The sequence below is a fragment of the Macrobrachium nipponense genome, chromosome 12, assembly GCF_015104395.2.
Source record: "Macrobrachium nipponense isolate FS-2020 chromosome 12, ASM1510439v2, whole genome shotgun sequence".
Taxonomy (NCBI): Eukaryota; Metazoa; Arthropoda; class Malacostraca; order Decapoda; family Palaemonidae; genus Macrobrachium; species Macrobrachium nipponense.
Window position 1 is genome coordinate 46797100 of NC_087205.1, and position 6000 is coordinate 46803099.

The 6000-nt window shown below is 37.6% G+C and overlaps 1 protein-coding gene across 11 annotated transcripts in view; it reads right to left on the reverse strand.

The window, feature by feature from the left end:
• LOC135224515 (E3 ubiquitin-protein ligase MYCBP2-like) overlaps positions 1-6000 on the reverse strand; it is a 1655355-nt gene that overhangs the window by 144557 nt on the left and 1504798 nt on the right. The gene's annotated exons all lie outside the window — the stretch shown is intronic.

Sequence of the window (6000 nt, forward strand, 5' to 3'; positions counted from 1 at the left end):
CTCCCCTGATACGGCCCAGTCTTATAACTCTATTTCTATTCCTTTATTCTGCTGTAAAATTTTTTCCCTTGATACTCACTCTTTCCTACCTGCCTCGCTCGTAATCCCTACCTGTCTCCCTTAGGTTCCGGGCTGGTTTGCTTATCAATCCACTGCCGGACATGTACATAGTTTATATTTGTCATTTTTGTATTCCTTACCTGTTGTTTTCCCAGGATAGTATGGATCTGGTCATATTTGTTCCTCCTTTTGTTACCATTGTATCTTGTTTCTTTACATTGGTTATTAAAACTTAATTTTAAGAGAACATTTTATTTTTATTTTTCCTTGTAGCTTTTGAATTTTGTATTTTCCAAGCTTGTATGGCCAATTCTCTGATACTATTTCACCAGCCGACACAGGTCGAGCCCAGAAAAGGGATTTTGACAAAGGAAAAATCTATTTCTGGGGAAGACTTGTGTCGCCCGGTGAACCCATCCCTCTCTTTTCCTGGTCCCCACTCTTTAGCTGGATCAAGCTTGGGTGCGTAATCCAGGAATGAAGCCTTCGGGCGGGAGTTGTAGTGGTAGCGAGCGGAAGGTAAAAGTATTGTAATTCTTGTAACAGCACCTACCTAGAAAGGGGTTTTGAAGGGAATATTCTAATTGGCAGAAAACCTGTAGTAGTGGCTTCCACTCGCCCCTGTGTTTATACCGACACCCTATGGGTGAGCGAGCTGAAGGTAGTAACTTCAGCATTCCTTTTAGCTTTTTCTCTGGTATATTTAGCATCTATTTATACCTAGAAATGCGTGCTACAGGAGCATTTCACCAAGCCACACAGGTCTTCCCCCAGAAATAGATTTTTCCTTTGTCAAAATCCCTTATATATATATATATATATATATATATATATATATATAATATATATATATCATATATATATATATATATATATATATATACACACACACACACACACACACAGAGTATACACAAGCAGTCCCCGGATATTGGCGGTCTCGGTTAATGGTGATCTGGTTTTATGGCACTTGTCTAGCCCCATAAAATCAATGATTTATGGGGCAATAAGCCCATACTGAGCTGAGTTTCGGTTATTGATGCCTTAAAGTGCCAATAATATTGTTATGGTGCCATAACATACCTAACAGAAGCCCCAACAATTGGTTATCGGTGCCATTAAATGAAACTTGGCACCATAAGTGCCATAAATTGCCAAGTTTTGGTTAATGGTAGTTTTCGCTCATCAGCACCCTACCGAGAACGGAACCCCTGCCGATACAATTCAAATTCATGCAGGATTGAAAATGTATTACTTTTCTATGCCTTTAAAATTATGATCTTGGAGAGAATGTCACAGGAGCAGTGTCTGACATTCAAAGTTCTTAAACTAAATAAGGCACACTGCCATCTATTTACAAAAATGCACACTAAATGTTCCCTATGGGGAGAAGAAATATAGAAAAGGGGAATTCATCAGAGATCACAAAAATTTGCAAAGATAGAGAGCAGTACTGCAGTAGGAATAAGTATGAGTATTCTCATGATTTTAAGAAGAGTACACAGTAGTTAATCACTAGAGGGGAAGGGGGTTAAGAGCACAAGTTGCAAAAATAAAAACACAAAACAGAAACCAAGGAACCCAAACAGAGTAAGTAAACAAAGCACCAGACTCAGTGCAATACTTAGGGACAATGCATTCTTCCACCACGCTCAACAAATTAGTTCCTTCGCAAAGGTCACATACATCAAAAGTTCAAATAAGAATTATTTTATTATTTATGAGGACCGCGGAATAACCACAAAATGTCGTAGGTCGAGATCACCATAACCCAAGGATTGCCTTTAGTAGGTAGGGATTTGCTCAGACTCCAACCTCCCAACCCTCCCAATAGGTAAGTCTCCTACAAAGAACAAAGGTTTGTGTTTGTTTAAGAGCAAATAGCAAGTTTTCAAAGTAATTTTTATTTTTCCAACATGCAAACCTAAAGTTCTTCACATTCACTTCCCACCTTAGTCACCCCTCATTCTCGTAGCTGCGCCAGTAGAAAAAGTGGAGTGCAGTACGACGAGTGGGTGGAGATTTCCCTTACCAGTTGGTAGATAGTGACCTTGTCTGTAAGTTAAATGACCATTCCACTTCCCATTCGCAAGCTAAATCCCTACATAAAGAACTTCAGATTTGTATGTTAGGATAAATACAAATTACTTGAAAATTCTGCAATATTATGAATATTGTTACTGGTTATCAAACATTATTCATAATGTTTTCTTTCCAGTCACTTAAGCTGCATTTGTCTTATAAGACTAGTTTGTCTTAATGACGTAATTTGTTTGTTTGTTTGTATGGTGCTTTTACGTTGCATGGAACCAGTGGTTATTCAGCAACGGGACCAACGGCTTTACGTGACTTCTGAACCACACCGAGAGTGAATTTCTATCACCAGAAATACACACCTCTCACTCCTCAATGAAATGGCCCAGAATCGAACCCACGACTACCGAGGTGGGACGTCAACACCATACCAACCAAGCCACTGAGGCACCTTAATGACGTAATAACATGTAGGACTGAAGTCATCATCTACCAACTACTATAATCAAGAGATAAGACCTAACAAATCTTTTCCATTTATATTTGTTTATGAAGACAAATGCTTACTTTATTTTATCTTTCAATGGATTATAGTTAGCAATGTTAACCAATATGGCATCCACTTCAAAATATACATAATATTGTATTTGTAAACAGCCCCTTTGAAAATAAAATGAATGTACTTTATGAGGGCCAGATCGATGAGTATTTTATGATTTCATGTTATTGCCCAAAACTTGCAATTGTACTTTCTGTAACCATGGTATTCATTATCAGTGAATAAATAGTAACTTATTTATAAGCCACTATGCAAGTACAAGGAATCCAAAGGATTGTTAAGTAATAGTCAATTAACAAATGGGAAACAGTTGGGTACCTGCGATGTTCTTTAACATTTGACAAGCCACTTCCAGGAGAACCTTGACAAGGGTTTTGGTGTTGGAGGGGTATGAGGCTGAACTCCAGCAAAACAAAAACACTATTGATCATCACATCTCATTCTGATTTTCAAACCCATCCAATCCTTCAAGTGGATGGGACTCTGCTGAATGAGTCTGGAGGTTTGACTTTATTTGGTGTAACTTTTGACTCATCTTACTTTTGAGAATGCCACACGGAAGTTACGTACCATACCTGTGAGGCCTCATATATTTATAAATCAACACAACCTATTTTGGTCATTTGTCCTTCCTTCAACAGAAAACTGTTTTTTGATATTTATCTCTTTTAAACAAAGTGGTTCATGATGGTAGGTCTCTGTTTCCTAATACTATAACAATTATGACTTGGATCATCAACAGATGGTCTCGTTCATCAATTTTTTATAATTCCTATATTAACAGATTACTTTTAGAATTTTTAAAACACTTGATGGCACTGCTGAGAATAAACAGGGCACTTATGCTACACTGCTGTCTTACCATACCACATCAGAAGTTAATAAGAAAGGAGAATATAGAAGCTAAAGTCTAACTATGACAGAAGTGACAAAAGCACATTCTTCAAACATGGAAAGTTTAAGGACTCAAGGAAAGTATTGGAGAGAGATTTACAAAACTTAAATGTAAAGTATTTTCATGTTATATGATTGGAATAGATTCCATCAAGGCCAATCATAAAGGGAAAAATCAAATGGCAATCCCCTTCTCATGAAAGAAATATGGTTAAATTTTCCAAGTGATCATCATTCCACCCATATCATGACATGTCTTTCCAGCCAAATGCAACTGAATGACTGAATGTATTATAAATCTCTTACAATATATAACATTAAAATATAAACCAAGCAGACAAAATAGTTCTTTCCATGTACTTGCAACCCACCCCAAAAATGACCCTGTAGCAAACCTGCCAACTTTTGAGCCATATACAATGATATACAGTATATTCTCTAAATTCAATCTGAATACAAAACACACCATAAATATGCAGAAAGCTGAATAGTAGGTTGGTACTCACTATAGTCAGTGTAGTCAGTCATTAACATAACTCCTTGCCACTCTTTGCTCCCAATAGTGTGTGACACAGTTGGAATTCATCATCATCTCCATCATGATAATGAGAACACAACCCCAATCATAACAACTGGAAGAAAACTATCAAGGCTAGTAACCAATTTAGAATGGGTGGACATTGGTGGAGAGGCAGCTTATCTGGAGGATGGTCATGTAGAAGATGGCCTTGGCGATGACGGTTGAGATGCTCCTATACCACATTTCAAAGGACATGGGAAGTTGGGATGAGCACTGGAGGAAGAAGTGGACGAAGAATAATGACCTGCTGGAAAGGTCACAAAGCCAAAACTCCTTTTCCTTTTTATTTAGCTTAATTGCTTTATGGATGCTGTCACACCACTTGTATAAGTGTTAAAATCAATTTCCTTCATAAAGTATATGGCATCATAGACCACACAACAATGTTTCAAAGGTTCCTCATATCTCAACACCCTATATTGATTTGAATTTAGGAGCTTCTTCTTCCTATTCCCTGGTTTCTATGCTCTGCAGAAGGCTTCTGCTCAAGCCTAATTAGCTCCTAGCTGGTGAAAGGTTTAATGCAACTCTCAAGCATCTTGGTACTATACTGTATCTCCTTATAGTCAAATTTGACCTCATTCAACTTCCCTGTGAATGGTGTTCAGAGGAGAGATGTATTTGAAGTCATGAACTCATTCAAGGCAAGTTTTCCACAATCAATGCCAAAAGCATAAAGGGTTAAGTCAATGACAAACTTCACACTGAAGTTCCTAGAGTATTTCCTATTTAATCTATGAGAAACTACACACCACTATTTGCCATACTCCAACAGTGATCCTTGATTCAAGGGCTCAATCAAAGAGGTACAGATGGGAAGCATTGGTTTTCCAAGGCTTTCATGCAACTCACAGTATCATCTACAAGGAGAAACCTGTTGTGATGCTATGCCACCTAGTGCACAGCTCAAAGGCTCTAGATGATACCTGCTGCTGCATTCAACCCTCTCAGCTGGATTTCCAGAAGAACTAAAGTTGCTCCTTTGTGAATTTCTGTATTGTCCAGAATTCTATGTGTGATATTCCAACAAGGGCATCAAAATAACATCCATCAGTGCTGGATAATGTTTCAAATTTGTTATGATTCGTAAAGATATCAACAGTGGGTGTATAAGCATTTAAAAGATTTCCTGTGCATATTTCACCCAGCACATGATGTCAATATAAAACTAGCTACAAATGTTTCAAATTTGTAGATTAATTTTATTTTTATTTTTCAAATAAGCAACCCTAGGATTATACAGTAAGCTCTCACTTCATATTAAGATGCGAGAAAATGCCCAGTCTGTCATGCAAAAATAAAAGAGTATGTCCTTTGTGTTATAGCTGTGTATCTTTGACAGCCAATGTGGAGTAGGCCATATGATTCTTCAGGTCTGCTCATGTTGGTCCTGATGGGCACTTTTGGCGAATAACAGCTAAATGGGATGCCTACTGTATGTAGGGCAATAGTCTTTGATAGCCTTAAATCCAGAGACAATTCTCTATACTTAAATAATAAAAATCCCGCTGGACTGCTTTAAGAAGAGGTCTGTTCTGTCCTTGTTCAAAACATGCTTCTTTCTGTAGTTACCATCATGAGTCTCTTTCTTTAGGTTCACCATAAACAACTTCACAGCCTTCTTGTCAGCACAAGCAGTTTTTCAGTCTCATTAATTAGTCAATATCAGTTTGCTACTTTAAGCACCCACCATCCATGACGTAACTTGCAATAAATATTCCTTCATAACTTTGGCCTTTAATCTAAACCTTGAGACTGGCAATCAAAGCTGAGGCCTTTGTCATCAACATCTGGTAGGATAAGCTGTTCCAATCTAGTTCATATAAAGGAATTAAGGCCTCTAAACTTCCTGCATGAAGAGGTCAAATGTTTT